This window comes from Macrobrachium nipponense, chromosome 15 (assembly GCF_015104395.2).
Source record: "Macrobrachium nipponense isolate FS-2020 chromosome 15, ASM1510439v2, whole genome shotgun sequence".
Classification (NCBI taxonomy): Eukaryota; Metazoa; Arthropoda; class Malacostraca; order Decapoda; family Palaemonidae; genus Macrobrachium; species Macrobrachium nipponense.
The window spans coordinates 3,434,710-3,451,231 of NC_087208.1; the positions used below are offsets into that span (position 1 = coordinate 3,434,710).

General features: G+C 33.8%; 1 protein-coding gene and 1 pseudogene across 1 annotated transcript in view; both read right to left on the minus strand.

The window, feature by feature from the left end:
• Positions 1-1,451, minus strand: part of LOC135226971 (kinesin-like protein KIF18A) — a 118,576-nt gene extending 117,125 nt beyond the window's left edge. Inside the window, exon 1 of the mRNA XM_064266674.1 lies at positions 1,295-1,451. The gene's annotated coding sequence lies outside the window, so the exon portion shown is untranslated. The remainder of the gene's footprint in view (positions 1-1,294) is intronic.
• A 5,737-nt stretch (positions 1,452-7,188) lies between these two features.
• Positions 7,189-16,522, minus strand: part of LOC135226937 (uncharacterized) — a 25,759-nt pseudogene continuing 16,425 nt past the window's right edge.

A 16,522-nucleotide genomic window follows, 5' to 3' on the forward strand; every position in this document is an offset into this window, starting at 1 on the left:
AGCCACCGATCCCGGAATGCAGTCACCTTTCCAAAAAAGTACCCGAATTCACTGCCATGAGCATCAGTCAAGAGTTGTAGCCCATTCTGGCAGCACTGTGAGACTTCTACACTCCTCTCGAAGTTAGTGTTTTCTTTTAAATTACGAAATAATGGCAGAATTCAAGGGCTTTTTCAGGAAGCAGCCGTATATATTCAGAGAGAGGCAGCCACTTCGTTGCCGCTCAGTCACTTAGCCTTTTGATTAAAAACAAATTTAATTTTGAATCAAAGGCCAAGCAGTGGGACCTTAAAGGTCTTTCAGCGCTGAAACGGAAATCGACAGTAAAAGTTTGAAAGGTGTAACAAAAGGAAAACTTAGCAGTTTCAACGTGAATCAATTGTTAGAAGAGGGTGGAGAGTAAAATGGAAGAAAAAAACTGGCGTACAGTAAACGGAAGGAAAGGGGTTGCAGCCACAAGCTGAAGGCTTCACACTACAAAGAAGCTTTGGTAATGCAGTGCCCTGACAACACAATCCCCTTACAGGATGGATGAGTTTCAAATGGCCTACCGGACTTAGCCTATGGTAAATGATCGAGCAGCCACCTCTAACAGAATGCGGCCACATTCCCGAAAAAGTACAATTTTATTCACTGCCATGAGCATCATCAGTCAAGAGTTGTGGCCCATCCAGGCAGCTCACTGTGACGTCTATGCTCCTCTTGAAGTGTCGTCTCCTAAATTACGAAATAATGGCAGAATACAGCAGCTTAATCGGGAAGTGGCCGCTATGTCGCCGCTCGGTCATTTACCCTATAGGTAGGTCAGCCTAAACAACCAAACATACTACCCTACCGAGACCTCTCAGGACCACAGGCTACGCCCATTTCTAAACTGTTGGCCTTAAATAGGTCGTCACAGAGGGGACAACAACCTAACCTATAACATCATAAGGTGGCCAGTTTGGGGAGGGCTCCCTCGCACGAAGAATAGCCTAGGTACCTAGCTGGACTACCTAGCTACTCGAGAAGGGTTAGCCTAGACTCGCCAAGCTAAGCGTACCTAACGACTAGATAATTGAATATCCTTATAAAAGTGAAATATAATATCCATAAAGCCTTTCTTAAAACCTAGATCAGGGTTTAATAAATTTATCCCAAGCTAAGGTGAGCTACTACAGTTCTCGTGTGACCTTCGGGGCAATCAAACTTTGGCTACGCGGCTGTTTGGCTTAACTACGATTAAGTCCTCAAGAAGTCATATAGCAACTTTTTCACGACAAAGGAAACTTAACAAACTCTTCTCCAACATTACCTTCATTACAAAACGGTCGCACACACAATACACCACAAGAGCTAGAAATACAAACGTCACTTGTACGGAGACACTTTCCTCACTTCGCCGATTTGAATCAGTCGGTAGGATGGCGTCGTCCTTTTAAATAATCTCGACCAATCAGCGACGAGGCTAAGTTACCACTTTACGGTTTGACCAATCAGCCGCTAGGTAAAGTTGCCAGCCGCGTCAGATTGTTATGGCGGCGTTTTTTAAAGCTATTGTCACTGAACGATTAATACAAATCGCTCATTGTACCTCGGATATATGGCTTGTTCATTTTTCTTAAGATTCAAAAGTATTCTTACTCTACTGTTTTTCGCATTTGTACAAAGCAAAACTCAAAACAACACATGTTTGGCCTGTCTTGACAAAGCTCGCCAATCACATCATTCCTTTGTTATTTTAAGAAAGTGGCTTTTAAAATTGAAAATATTCTTTTCATCTATTTTCTTTGATTTTTAGAGAATCATCTTGAATTTCGAACGTTACATTAAACGTTAATCTTTTAAAGAAAGTCTAAATAAAACTAGACGATGAACAGGTGTCCGCAATCATTTTATTGAAATTTCAAGTAACTGTGATAGTATCTTAACAAAAACATTGAGAAATCATCACTTACTTCTCTTTTAATTAAAGATACATGCCTATCACTACCAAACAGAATCCATAACAGAAATAATTAGCACCTGTGGAATGGTAAATTTTGCTTTTAAAAAATTAACAAGCTGGTAAAATTCTACGTCATCATTGTATTTCGTGCGCCACGCCATTTTCGTTATTTTACCCTCAGGCAAAGTAGATTTTTTCATCCATCTCTAGCACTCAAATCTAGTTTGGCTGCTTCAGTTCAGGAATCTAACGTGGTTTTGTTTGGGAATCTGCCCTTTTATTATTACTCTTTCTAAAGAGTAAAGTTCACTTAATATACAACGAGTCAGCGACGAGCAAACTCGACTATTTTCTTTAAAGTGGTTAAGGAAGAAGATTTATAGGAGTCTTGAGAAGAGACTTTTTGTCATTCGTTTCCCAGATTAAGGAAACTTAAGTGTATAATATGTATAAGTTAATGCACGGAGAGAATCTAACCTAAAAACGAAAAGATTTTCCTCTGCAACCCTAAAATTACCATTGTTTAAATTAAACTGTATATAGCAGATGGGATCCGCGGACTAAGTCAAAACCCGTTGATAGACTCAGGTTTTAGTGCACCACATAAAATCAATTTCTTATTAAAATAATTCAGTTAATGGCACAAGCATGAAATTTGGTACCTCTCAATCCCATAGGCCACTGTTTGAAAATTACTGGGTGCCCACTGTCCACTCAAAATTACAAAATGGCTACCGTTTTTCAAGATGTGCATCTGGTCACGCTTTTATGCATTTGTTTTGGTTGTAGTACACATTTTAGGCGTCACAAAGCAAAAAAGAACAGTGGCAGATCTAGAAATCTTTCTTGGGGTCCCACTTACGATTATCATGTATATAAGTAACTGTGTACTAACTAACATGTATAAACACAGAAGGTTACGTACATATATATCAATATTTATTCATGTCTGCACACATGTAGTCCTAATATATATATATATATATATATATATATATATATAATATATATATATATATATATATATATATATATAGATATATATATATATATATATATAATATATATATATATATATAAAGTAGAAGCTGCTGTTATTGTTTTTGTTGAAATATCCATTAACTAAAATTTTGTTTTTAATAATGATTTATGAAAGAAAACAATGGTCTATTATTCATATTGGGGCCGGGGGAGGGGGCACGTGTCCCCGTTAAATCCGCCTCTGATAAAGAAAGATGGCAAAAACCTTGAATAATTGCTTCTCAGGATTCAGTAGACGGAAAAATGACTTCCTGTTCAATACAATAGCTTGCAAGTCTATATATAACTCGGGTGGTGGTTTTATCTTTAGTTTTAGTTTAAAAGAGTGAAGGTCAGCACTTAACCATGGCGCATTGGTGAGTTCATTGCTGTGCAATTCTTGACTTTTAACTGACCATTATTCTATTTTATTTTATGTCAAACTTTACAATATGTTTTATATTTTTTTGGTAGAAATTCCAGATCTGTAAATATGATTTACGAAACGTCGGGATAAACTGTTGAAAGTAATCATCGCATCTGTACCTGGTCTGGCCTTCTATGAAATATACAATGGACCTTCTTGTATCATCATCCTACACACTCGCACATCAATACTCACGTTTTGGTGTCTTCAGTTTAAAGTTCTCTGGTGATAACCTCTCCCCGAGCTTTAGATCACCTTTACAAAATTTTTACATATTCTAGTAAAATTTTCCCATGACAGGTTTCCCGATGTCTCTCATTAGCTCTTTAATACAGGAAATTTCAACTCGAAGTTAGACAGGAAGAGAAAGTGTTTTCAATATAATATATTGGCATGCTTTTGCATATAATGCAAAAGCATGCCAAAGAGCTCTCCTGTGGAGTCATCCATTTTTTTCTGAAATGCCATTTAAATTCCTATATAAGAAGATAATACACCGATTTAGAGCACTTTTTTTCAAGTCATCCATTTTTTTTTTTTTATGGTGTTTTCATGTTGCATGGAACCAGTGGTTATTCAGCAACGGGACCAACGGCTATAAGTGACTTCCGAACCACGTCGAGAGTGAACTTTAAGTCATCCAATTCTTTGTGAAATTATTCAAGTTATAAAAGAAATATCCCTTTGGGTATTAATTTATGAACAGATTCCCCTAATTGGAGACTTCTTTGTTTCGAGAATATGTGGTTAATTGCCTGAATCAAATACGGCCTTACAACATTTACAGCTAAATACAAATCGATAGGCTTCTTTCCTTCCATGATGCTGATCTGCCTATAGAGGTTTAAAATGATGGTTCTTAGCCTTTCTAACGAGTTTGTCACCTCATTTATAGCTACTCCACAATATTACTCTACAACTGTTGCAGAGGCTCAACCAAGCATCAACTCTCACCGAGTATACGAAGGTTACCCTATTACAACCCCCATCTCTCTTCACATGTACCCCACTGCTTTCTGGCCTTCCACGTCCCAAGAATAAACTTTGAGATGTACCTATACTTGATCCTTAATATCCTGGAGACCATCTCTAGAAATCAAGCCTAGCACAGACATCAATTTTTTAATCCTCATGATTGCACCTTGCATGACCATTACAACTAATCATACTTCATGGGCGAGGAGGAATAGTATGCGAGCTTCAACTTACGGCTCCACAAGCAATATAGGACCCCTTACAGAAGAGGTGAAGTCCTATAACAGTAATAAAAATGTAAGCTTTAACTTGACCTCTTTGACTTCCTGTCATTTAGGTCACATAAACCTAGGGTGGAGAATGAAAATTTGGTAGAATAACCACCAAAATGAGCATTCAGTTTTAAGATGACTTTCATCAAAGTTCCCAGATGAACAAAATTGTGATCTGTTGCATCATATAATGCTGGTGATCAGTGGTTTGCTACCTGTCATAACTGGAATTATTAGTACCGTCAAGTGGTTCCACAAGAATGCAAACTTCAACTCACAGTGGGTTGTAAAAAAACAAAAAAAAAGTAAATGGCAAGTTTATTTTATTAAGACACTGGTTATGGATCTGGTCCACATTTTGGTTGCTTAAGTATTGCTAATTGCACCCACAATAAAGAGAATGGTGTTATTAGACACTGCATATACAATTAAGATCAACCACTTCCGACTTTCAGTATTACACGTTAAAGAGAATGGTGTTATTAGACACTGCATATACAATTAAGATCAACCACTTCTGGCTTTCAGTAGTATATGCTACGATGGGAAGTGTTCCCTAATGCTATGGACAAATTTTAATAACTGGATTTTCACATTATTTTTTATTTTGGTTTTTGTTTGATTGTTTGTATGGTGTTTTTACGTTGCATGGAATAAGTGGTTATTCAAAATTGGGACCAACAGCTTTACGTGACTTCCGAACAACATCAAGCGTGAACTTCTATCACAAGAAATACACAGCTCTAACCCGTCAGTGGAATGCCCAAGAATCCAACTCACGGCCACCGAGGTGGCAGGCCAAGACCATACCGATCACGCTACTGAGGTGCTTTTTTTATTTTTATTTTCGTGCCTAACTTTATAGCCATGCCTCACTGAAATGCCAGTCTAGTGGCCCTATATTTCTTTGACGAAAAGAGGAGGCTGATCTACTTTAGGGTAAATGAGTAATGTGAAACAAAGAAGGCATAAATAAAACTTTATTAGTGGTTATGTAAATACTGTACAGCATTAATAAAAAACTAATGAGTAATGAAAATACCAATGTATATAAAAGCAAAAAATGCAGAAATGTCAATACCAATTTAAACATCACCACAGCAACCTGTGCCGACAAAACTAAGTAAGGTCAAGTTATCTTTCATCAATGATATGTGACAACTATTATTATCAATGATAATATCATCCAATCAAAGGTTAAATTAATTACAAAATTTCAATGTCAAGGATCATTTCTTTCTATGATAATATCCACAAAGGTTAATTAATACAATTTCAATGGAGGACATTTCCTATGATAATTTAAGTACAGTACATGAAATCCTCTGAAGACCAATTACAACATCACTAGAAAATTCATGATGGGAATGTATTTCTAACAGAATTATTTACAATAATAATCACTTAACACTAAATCATATAAGATTTAAAGACCATTTACATATAACCCACTGAAGAATTCTTACAAAACGCTAATACATTGGTTCTGTGCAAAGGAAAAGTGTGCCTAAACATGAAATTGGCAATTCATTGCAAATTTGTTAAAAAAAAGGTAACAACCTGTGTTACCCTACATAAAAGCAATTAATTTTCTTTCAGCTATGAGTATACAGTATGTATATGTATATAGAATGCTTAAGGGAGAGCAGCTCTGCATTTGTTGGTAAGTGTAGCTAAACCACAAAGAAAATAACTGATAAGAAAAGATGAACTGATGAAATACTTAAGGCTACCTCAAAACTGTTGCAAAGCCTTTGTAGACAAGGGATAAGGGATTGGATTTGAAATTCAATGCCACAATATGTAGTTATTACATGGAAAAAATATAGATTTACATTAGTATTTAAGCTTTTGTCCTAAAATCTTTTGCCATAAAACCCTAAATTACAAAATATATCAGCGTAAAGTTTCTCCAGAGCCTGTCATCTGTGCTAGATGCCAAAGGAACACATTCCTTTTTTTTTCTACTGTATTCATATAGCACAGACAATTTCCAACATATTAAGACTTGGTAAAATATCTGCAATGGCTTTAGGCAACAGACACTACTGGCCAAAATAAGAAAAAAAAGGAAATGCTGCTAATTTAACTAACAACATGACCCTAATAATAATAATAATAATAATAATAATAATAATAATAATAATAATAATAATAGTCTACATTTTAAATACCTTACAAGGTAAGTTTCTTATCACACTCTTTATGAACTCATCACAATAAAGTAAGATTATACAATACAAAAACTGAAGCATCAAAACTAATTTTATATACTATATATTTACACATATCACTTAGGCATCGTATTATGAAAACTTGGTGCAGGAAAATGCTGACATTGGAATATTTTAACAATCACGTCCCTATAATTCAAGTAAAAACAAAACCCTTCAAGCTTAAATGAGTAGTATCAGGATTCTTTGTATTATTCATCTATACTCTTGGATTCTATATATACAGTAATATACAACACACGGTTCCAATGAATTATGATCCGAGAAGATGTCACTCAAGCTAAGAATATAATCAAAGGACTAAAGAGAAAACATCTATATTGCTTATAAGTGATTTATCTAAGTTTACCTATTATACTTAATGTTCCTTGGATACATGCTGTAGTTATTTCTACAACTCTGTCTACCATTCATGTAATTCAGTAACTGACGGCAAACAGCAGAGGGATAAGAGATAAGCCAGTCATTCAACTTTCTTCTATGATTTGCTTAATTTTCTAACAATCTTTAATGATGCACTTCTTACACCTTACAACTTTTTTCCTTTTCATCATCATTAAAAGCATAATTTCTAAACTGCTTTCATACTCAACATTCAGTAAAATACATCACTGAGGTACAATGTATTGCTTTAAAATGGGTGGATAGTAACTACAACAGTGAGCAATACATCTAAAAATTTGAGCATATTTGATAAAGTAGCCACAAAAACACAAAAGTGTCAAAAGCAGCACTCTACAGATGTCATTTCCAAAGAAACAATTTATTTACCTAAAAGAACCTGTCTTTTTGCTTAACTTCTGAACATCAAATTACAGTTCTGAAATTAAAAATAACCAAAAAATTTTCAAATGTAATTAATGCTACAGTACTGCACTGATCACTCATGACCTTGAGGTAAAACCGTCTTGATTCAATATACATGTTCTCATTTTGTTTTGAATCAAGTTAATCTGCTTTCAAGTAATATTGTCTCTGCAACCAAACCAAACACCCATATCTCCAACTTTTTACTTGTCTTATGACTTTACTAGTATATCACATCTGAAGAGAAATGACACACACTTCTTGCAATAAAATCACAGCTAATGAATATAAATAGAGATTCATGTTATACCTCACTACAGCATATAAAACTCCTGTATGTTATTATGACTGTAAAACTGCCCTCAACAATGCTAAGCCTTTTTTCTCTCTTAAGGTAACAAATAATTTTAGGTCTTTTGTTCACCCTTTTCGCTTCTACAAAATCAATATGACTCCCATCACTATTAAACTTACAATAAACATAATAGATAACTGGGGAAAATATGACACTTTCTGCACCATAATAACACTTCATGCTTAAACATCTGTAAATAAAAACTTAGCTCACACAAGATTTCACAGGGTCATACAGATTACAGTATACCACTACTTTCCTAGGGGATTAGGCTATCTCAGTTAACTTCAAATACAATGTGCTCCCAACACTGACTAAATTGTTACCCTCGTCTTTTTATACTTCAAAACTTCTATTCTCATGTTTCAACTCCTTAGCATTTTAAAAATAATTCTCAAAGCTGATAAATTTATATAATGTTAAATTAATTTCCATTTTTAAAAAGTCTTTATTCTATATCCAACATCATATGAACAAAATGATTTGTGGGTGGTATAAAAAAAATCAGGGTGTTTTCAAATGTCAAGCAAAGTTTTTCTCCCAAAGTGAAAATGAAAAACTTATCAACTGCCATAACTGACAATTAAAAAAAATATTCCTCTTTAATAACTTTCTTTTTTTTTTAACTTCACTCTTACACAATTCATAGCAATTCTAAACTCAGGGGTTTTAACCAAATGTATTGTAATAAATTTCTTTACAATTCTCTTTTCTTAAATACTGGAAAATTTTTGGAATCCAAATCCATAAAATATTTGTTACATTATTCCAAGTATAGAACATATTGTTACCATGCGTGTAAGTAAACGAAAGGAAATGCTGCCACATTAATATAAAATTTTGTGCTAAGTCCACCCACATTTACCCACATAAAATTCCTGATATATGACTAACAATATTTTATGCAATTATCCAGCACTATGTTGCGTCAAATCTCTCAGATTTTCTATTATTAATCATAAAATAAAAAGGATACTTAAAATAACATGCAGTAATATTTTACAATAAATGCTACAACTTAAAATGTCAACTGAAAACTACTCCCCTCAGTCATTTTATAAAATGGAAAATGAGCATATTTATATTTTCTCATCAATACTGAATTGCAATATGCAGTATGATGGCTTTTGTCAAGAGGTATTTTGCAATGTTCTTTTATATCCATTTTATTAACAAGCCAACTACAATTATCAGTGTGATTACACCTGTCTTGAGTTTTTCTCCGTACATCACTTGTACCAATTAATCCACTAACAAAAATATCCTCCAATAATTCCTTTGCACAAGATACTTAAAATCTTCAGTCTAGTTAAAACATTTCCTAACATTTAAATGCCAATTTTCATATTTATAAATGACAAAACTACATGCACTGTTTTCTTAATATATTTCAATGAGCTGTATCTAAACAACCTTCACAATGTTACATAGTAATCAATGAAACCCTGAAACTGATAGTTTGCCTTGTCGATTCCCAAGATCATGAAAAAAACATTTATTGTTCAGACTTCTCATTAACTATAAATGCAAGGACTAGAAATAAAAAAAATTATATGAGAGCATCGCACAGTGGTACTTTAACCAAGAAAACATCTTAAGTTTAAGAACTACCACAAAAATCTGCAATTAATTAGCAAGTGAAAAGCAGTTACAATCTTACATATTTGAAATGTCATCTTTCAAAATGAAAACCTGTCAGTGTGCATACACAATATTAATGTAAACAAACACTTCATATCTATATTCAGTAACTCACACAATTCATTTTCCATCTATCTTGTTCACACAACACACAAAATTGTCAAAAGCAAGACAAAAATTCATTATGTATGATCTACCATTGGCAAATATAGCAAAATTATTTTTGGTACACATAACTGTGGCATGTATTGGTAGAAAACAAAAATAAAAATAAGAAGGAATCTGTCACGTATGGAAAGCTTTATAGAATAGTCTAGCCATTTTAAACTTTTTTTTTTTCAAAGTTATATTTGGAGAGCAATTAGATCACACCAAAGAATAATAATATGTAGCATTACGATAGCTGCAGTTAATAAGAAAGTCAAACCAGCAAAATGTAGACAGCCATATGTTTGCAAAAAGCAAAGCTGCAGCCATTGTTATGTATATACTATCTACATTTCAAATCCTACATTACTATAACAGGTCAAAACATAAAAAAGATAAAAGAGAAAATTCCATAAAATCATCTGACTACAACAAAATAAAACTTTTAAAAGAAAATGAAAAGAACATAGATGTTGCTATTTGAAAAAGTGCTTGTGAAAATAAAGCTACAAGATACAAATGACTGGTAAGTCTTATGTACATATTTTTTTATATTACATTCCAAAACAAAGAAAACCTAGAATACTAAATCAAGAACAGGAATAAAAGTACCTGTAGTAATATGCAAATTTGCACTATGAACATGCAAAAACTTGAAAAAAGTAATTTCAAAGCTACAAAAACTTGAAAAAAGTAATTTCAAAGCTACAAAAACTTGAAAAAAGTAATTTCAAAGCTACAAAGAAAAAATATTATTTAAACTACCATTCTAGACCTGATTGTAGCCACAAGGTTGTCTAAAACAAATGCTTGGAAATGTAGGACCTTCTGATTCCCAGAATATGCTAACACAACACTACCTCACTCCAGTGTTTCTCTTAAAATGAATACATTCTTTAAAATTACTATTGTTGAAGTGACTGTAAGCAAATCATCTGAATTAAAACTTGGTTATGTGTTTAAACAAAGAATAATTAAAAGAAAAGACTAGACAAATTATTTAAATATCAAAACTAAAGAAAGAGACAGACAACGGACGGATGTCATGCCATTTCATTACACTGGTAAAAATGTTTCCCCCGACAGATAACACCCATACACCACAGTCCCTTGTGTATGCAATTACAGTAAAATAGGATTCCTTCCTTTCTGTACTATAGTATTTCTGCTCCATATACAGAGGAAGAAATCTTTGATCTTATGTATATCGAAATTAATGTTTTTCATATATTATCTATGTAATTAAAACTTTCAACAAACAGTGACTCATTACTTTTGTTAAGTTACTTGCTCAACTCACAGAGCATACACTCTCATTTTAGAAACTATGAAAGTGTAGGTAAGACTGATTAACTTTAGAAATCAGAATGTCACAATGTTACTTTCAGTGAGCTTTTATTTGTAGTATCATGTAAAGTTTTGAGGATTTTTAATATCTAAAATGTTATCAAGGCAAAGGCAACTATCCTACTTATAAGAGTAAGTAATCTTTAAAATGCTGTAACATTTAAAAATTTTTTTAATTTTACTGCAACCATTCTGTAACCTCATAAAAGTTTCACTTTTACAAATGAAGAGAATTAAGCTACCAAGTTAAAACAAATTGAACTTTATGGAAATCTAATCAACCTACAATCTTGGCCATCTTCCATATTAATCATTTCTTGCTCATAATTTCCCTTACATCTGATACAGCATATTCCCCACTCTTTTCTTTTGTTTTCAAAATAAATGCATTACATACTTTTATTACAGTACTTTCCTAACATGATATTAAAGGACATTCCTAAACATCAGAATGAAAGAAAATGTACGGACAGTCTGTAAATCACATATTATTCTCATGAACAATTAAGTGGCTGAAATTACACTTAAAATCAAATTACTTCAAAGCTTTCCTTGACTGCAGCATAGTTACTTACGTCATGATGAGAATTTCTCCAAGTTTACTTATATAAACTTGAAAATGATAACAATCTCAAATAATCTGACAAAGCCACTGACTCAACTCTGATAATTAACAATTAAATACTTCATTCCTCTGCAATGACTAAATATTTCTTAACCTAAATTGAAATTTATAAAAAACAATAACTTAATTGCCCAGTAGTCTTAAATACACTTTTAAAGAAAATGCCTGTTTCTAACATCACACCTCATTAGAAGTACAAAAGTGATCTCTTATTACCTTATCGTTCCCCTTCATCTTCATCCTTCCTGAGACTTGATCCCCTACTGCCATTGACTGCATCCATATCTGGAATGGAGGCTGCTTCTTTCTCATCAATCTCCTCGAATGATGATGCCGTATTGGCGTCACTCTCAGTACCACCAACTGATGCTGATTCAACGCTCTCCCCGACATCCACAACAGGTGCAACTTCAGTAAGGAGAGGTGCAGCAGCTCCTGGTAACTCAATATCAGGAACTGGAACTTGTGCACCTGTTACAGCAGCAGCATCACTTACTGGTGCAGCCACAACAGGTGTCCTCACAATAGGCTCAGAAGTACTAATGGGTTCTGTAATATAAGGAGTCTATATAATTAACTTTTCAATTATAAATGTAGCGACCTACTACACTGTACAAAAGGAAAAAGAATTCTATTCAAGATTTTCCTGTGTAAAAAAAAATATCAACCTTTATGGAAGTTAACATAACTATTAAAACATGAAACTATGGGTAATGTATTTCTCTTGGACAATATAAAACATTAAATCTCATGTCCAGTATTTCAAGAAAACAGTCTAAAAATGTCCTATCCATTGGAGCCCTTTGAATGTTCACCTTTTTTTCCAGGGACTCCAACTAAAACGAATGGAAATGCCAAACTGTAAAACAGCAACAGGGATGAGGTTTATGAAAAAATTCACTACCAATATTGATATTGGAAGAATATTACCTAACAACCTCCATAAGAAGCAGCGTCTGCTAATCATGCTCTATTTTTCTTGGGCCCTAGGGCCAAACAAACAAAAAGGACATTTTTATGATAAAAATTGGATTTTATATATACGTATGTACTTACCAAGTACTTACATAGCTATAAGTTTCTTCTTTTGTGACAGCTTAAATTTGAAATTTGTGGTAGCAATACTTTTGTTTTTGAGTAGGTAAGGCACTGGGTTTGGAAACATGGGAGCTGGGTAAAAGATTAGGTGGTACAGATGAGATGCTAGGTTTAGGAGATAATACAGCAATAACAGATACATCAGATGAGGATTTTAAAGATTCCTGACTAGCTAAGGCTCTTTCATATCTAGCCGTCACCTAACGTAACCTATTTTTCTCCAATTTAAAATATGAGCAAAAAAACCTTCCATTGCTTCTCATTCAGCTGATAAATTCAGAACATCTTAATTCTGAAGGCAACTTAGACCCCTACACTTTGTACATAATGTGTGTGCGTCATACTTGGCAGATGTCAACCATGTCCTGCAAACAATGCCACAGTAACGGATACTTGTCATTCCTGAGTCAGACGTCATCAGTGAATTGCAAAAGTCAAAATATACAAAAAGTCTCTTAACTAAAGCCTGACTAAATAAACAAAAGCCAAAGGCTAAGAAAAGAATCATATGGTACTTCACCAATAGTCCTGTAACAACCAAGAAACAAATGAACAGTGTCCAAATTCAAAGAGCTGCTGCTTACAACCTTTTTCGGAAGACAGAATACATAAATTGAGCTTGTTTGTTATGTTGTTCACCTTCTACCCTGGTAGTGGGTAAGGATACCTGCCTACACCAAAACAAACAAATTGCTACCGCGATTTTCACATCTTAACTGCTTGTACTTAGAAAGTCTTAGCTAAGTAATTACTTGGTAAGTTACTTATATAAAACCATACGCTCAGAGCTCTTTTGAGCAATGAACAACTTTACTATGAATAGTATTTCCCAGAGATAACAAAGATGATCATACAGCAAAATGACAGACATGAAACTGACCAATCCAAGTAAGAAAACTGATAGAATACACAAGTATCAATTATACAGTAAATATTAAGAATCCCCCAAACAAACAGTGGCTTTTCACAAAGAGAATTATCTCCTGCTAAAAGAAGCATGATAAAGAGAAAGCAGCATGCACAGGAAGGTGTTTCATGTTTTAAGGAATGGTAATATCGACAATAAACCAATAACCTGAATATATGAACTAACCTTGAGAAATATGAGGAGGTTGAGAGAACAAAAGGGACTCAGAAGGTACATCTGAGTAGGATGCTGTGTGTTGTGGTACAGGTGGTTGTGGTAGTAAGGTTGGAGGACTCGAATTGTCATCTTCCAAACTCTCCGAACACTCTGAATCATTCATGTCATAATCTGTTTGCACCACATTTACATAAGTTATTTGTCTCACAAGTTGTCCTTAACAATTTAACATTCACTACATTAATAATAAACCATGCGCATACTCATACAGTACCAGCAAGCAAATCCAGTGTGCTTACAACAAACAGGCATGTACCATATCTTTCTCACAGAAGTAAGGTAACCAAGGAGTCTTACACAGAAGGCAAAGATGAGACCAAGAAACAAAGAGGAACCCATGCACAATCACACTGTTCCCTCTCATGCTGCTGGTGTCAAAGTTCTACTCTTCCTAACAAGCACATTTAAACAATATTTCATAGCTTTATCAAGAGAATCCCATTCATGTGTAATAATAGGAATCTCACATACAAAATACACCCACTCACAAGAGAGCAGTGAAGGGGATGTTGTCTACAAGTATGGCAGTTGTTACAAATGTTACAGAATATATAGACCTTTAGTACAAAGATAGAAACTTAAAGCACAAGAATACTATGTACTACATAGGAAACTGCATTTCTAGCTAAAAACCATAATATAATTGAAAGCACTGCCATAATTATATTACTGTACACTGGACATGAAAGTATTTGTGTGTCACAAAAGCTCACTGTACCTAGTGTTATAATTTAAATTCAACCAAGAGACAACAAAAGCCAGAATCACTACATAATAGAATTATATTAGGTTCTTAAAGACATTTCATACCTTGTACTACAGACTAATACAAATTTTTGAAGATTCATTTATTCCAATTAAAACCAATATAACTGGTTGCATGATCATGCAAACAAACTACGTACTGTGTAGTCTTAACTCTACAGTATAAAATACCTACAACTTATTACCCGAAATTCAAAGATTTTTTACCCTTATACAATATTTCTGATTAGTTACAAACAAACTGCTGTGTAGCCTTAACTATACAGTATAAAATACCTATAACTTATTGCCAGAAATTCAAGGATTTTTACCCTTATACAATATTTCTGAATAGTTGCAAGGATAAAATTTGTCAGCATTTTAGATATGCTTTGTCTAAAAATGGCCAAGGAAATTCTTGGTGGCCAATTTCAACACAGAGGCTAAAAGCAATAACTTATGGCAACGAGTGATAAATCCCAACTTAATGCAAGTAGTACAAACTAATGAGGTCTCTTATAGCAAATTGGACTTATCAAATATTGCATCAAAATATGTACACATAGAATGATGTTAAAACTGCCTGACCTTATCATTATTATCATAATTAACACTGCAAAAAGATTTCTGAGACCACAAAGTATCATTTCCAGGTTCTTATAAATCTCACCCATAGGCATTATTTTAAAATGGCAAGGGGAAACTGGAACAAGGTAAAGATTAAAAAGTTAGACAGGTATATATGAAGAGACCAAATGGAATGGATGAAAAGTTGAACATAAAGCAACGCAGCTTAAGACAAAGTAACATTGCAAAGAACCTCTATTAACATCTACAGCATGCCATGCAAATTAACACTTTCATTCCTGCCTATGGGGTCTGACTTACAGTCCTCCACAAATATGCAGCTAAATTCCCAAGACTAGTAAAAGAATCACTTCATCTAACTACTAAAAGCTCTACCTACAATATTCAGGTTGCTTCTTTTAAAAAAAAAATATTTTCCTAGATGGTGTATTTGCGCTTACAGTAAGTGTAACTAATACAAGTCATACAATTAAAAAAATAAACGCATCATCATCAAGTAGTCCATAAATTTGAATTTTGGGCTCAAAATCACAATGAACTGTTCTACCAACTTCAATGAGTAATAAATTTCTATCTACAACTTCAATGGGGGAGTAATAAATTTCTATCTACAAATGAGACATTTACACAAACTAGGTCCCACTGACACTAGTACTATTTGCCAAGCATAAAACTAACTAAAATATTGGATAGCTGCCAAACATTAATTATTTCTTAATTGTACACAAAATTTTTAGTACATATAGATAACTTTTTATGACTTGTATAAGATAGGGCTTGTCAGAGCCAAGTTAGGTTCAAACTAGACTGTCCAACTACTTCTTTACCCATACAACCCAAAACTGAAGATATACCAAGAAACCAGTACCCCCTAAAACTTCAAAATAAAGCAAACTGACTAACCTGGCATTACTGGTGCTTGTGGCTGAGGTGGCAAAGAAGAGTCTAATGAGGCATTGGGATTAACAGGAGGTGGAGGCAATGGTCGGGCAAAACTGGAACTGTCATCGCCACCTACACTTTCTGAGCACTCGGAGTCATTTATTTCATGACCTAAGTGCAATAAATATAAAGCTCTCAAAATGGCATGATAAAAAGTAGAAATAAAATCTTTACAACATGAAACATATACATACATACACACTGTTTCCATGCAAACCCAATAATTATA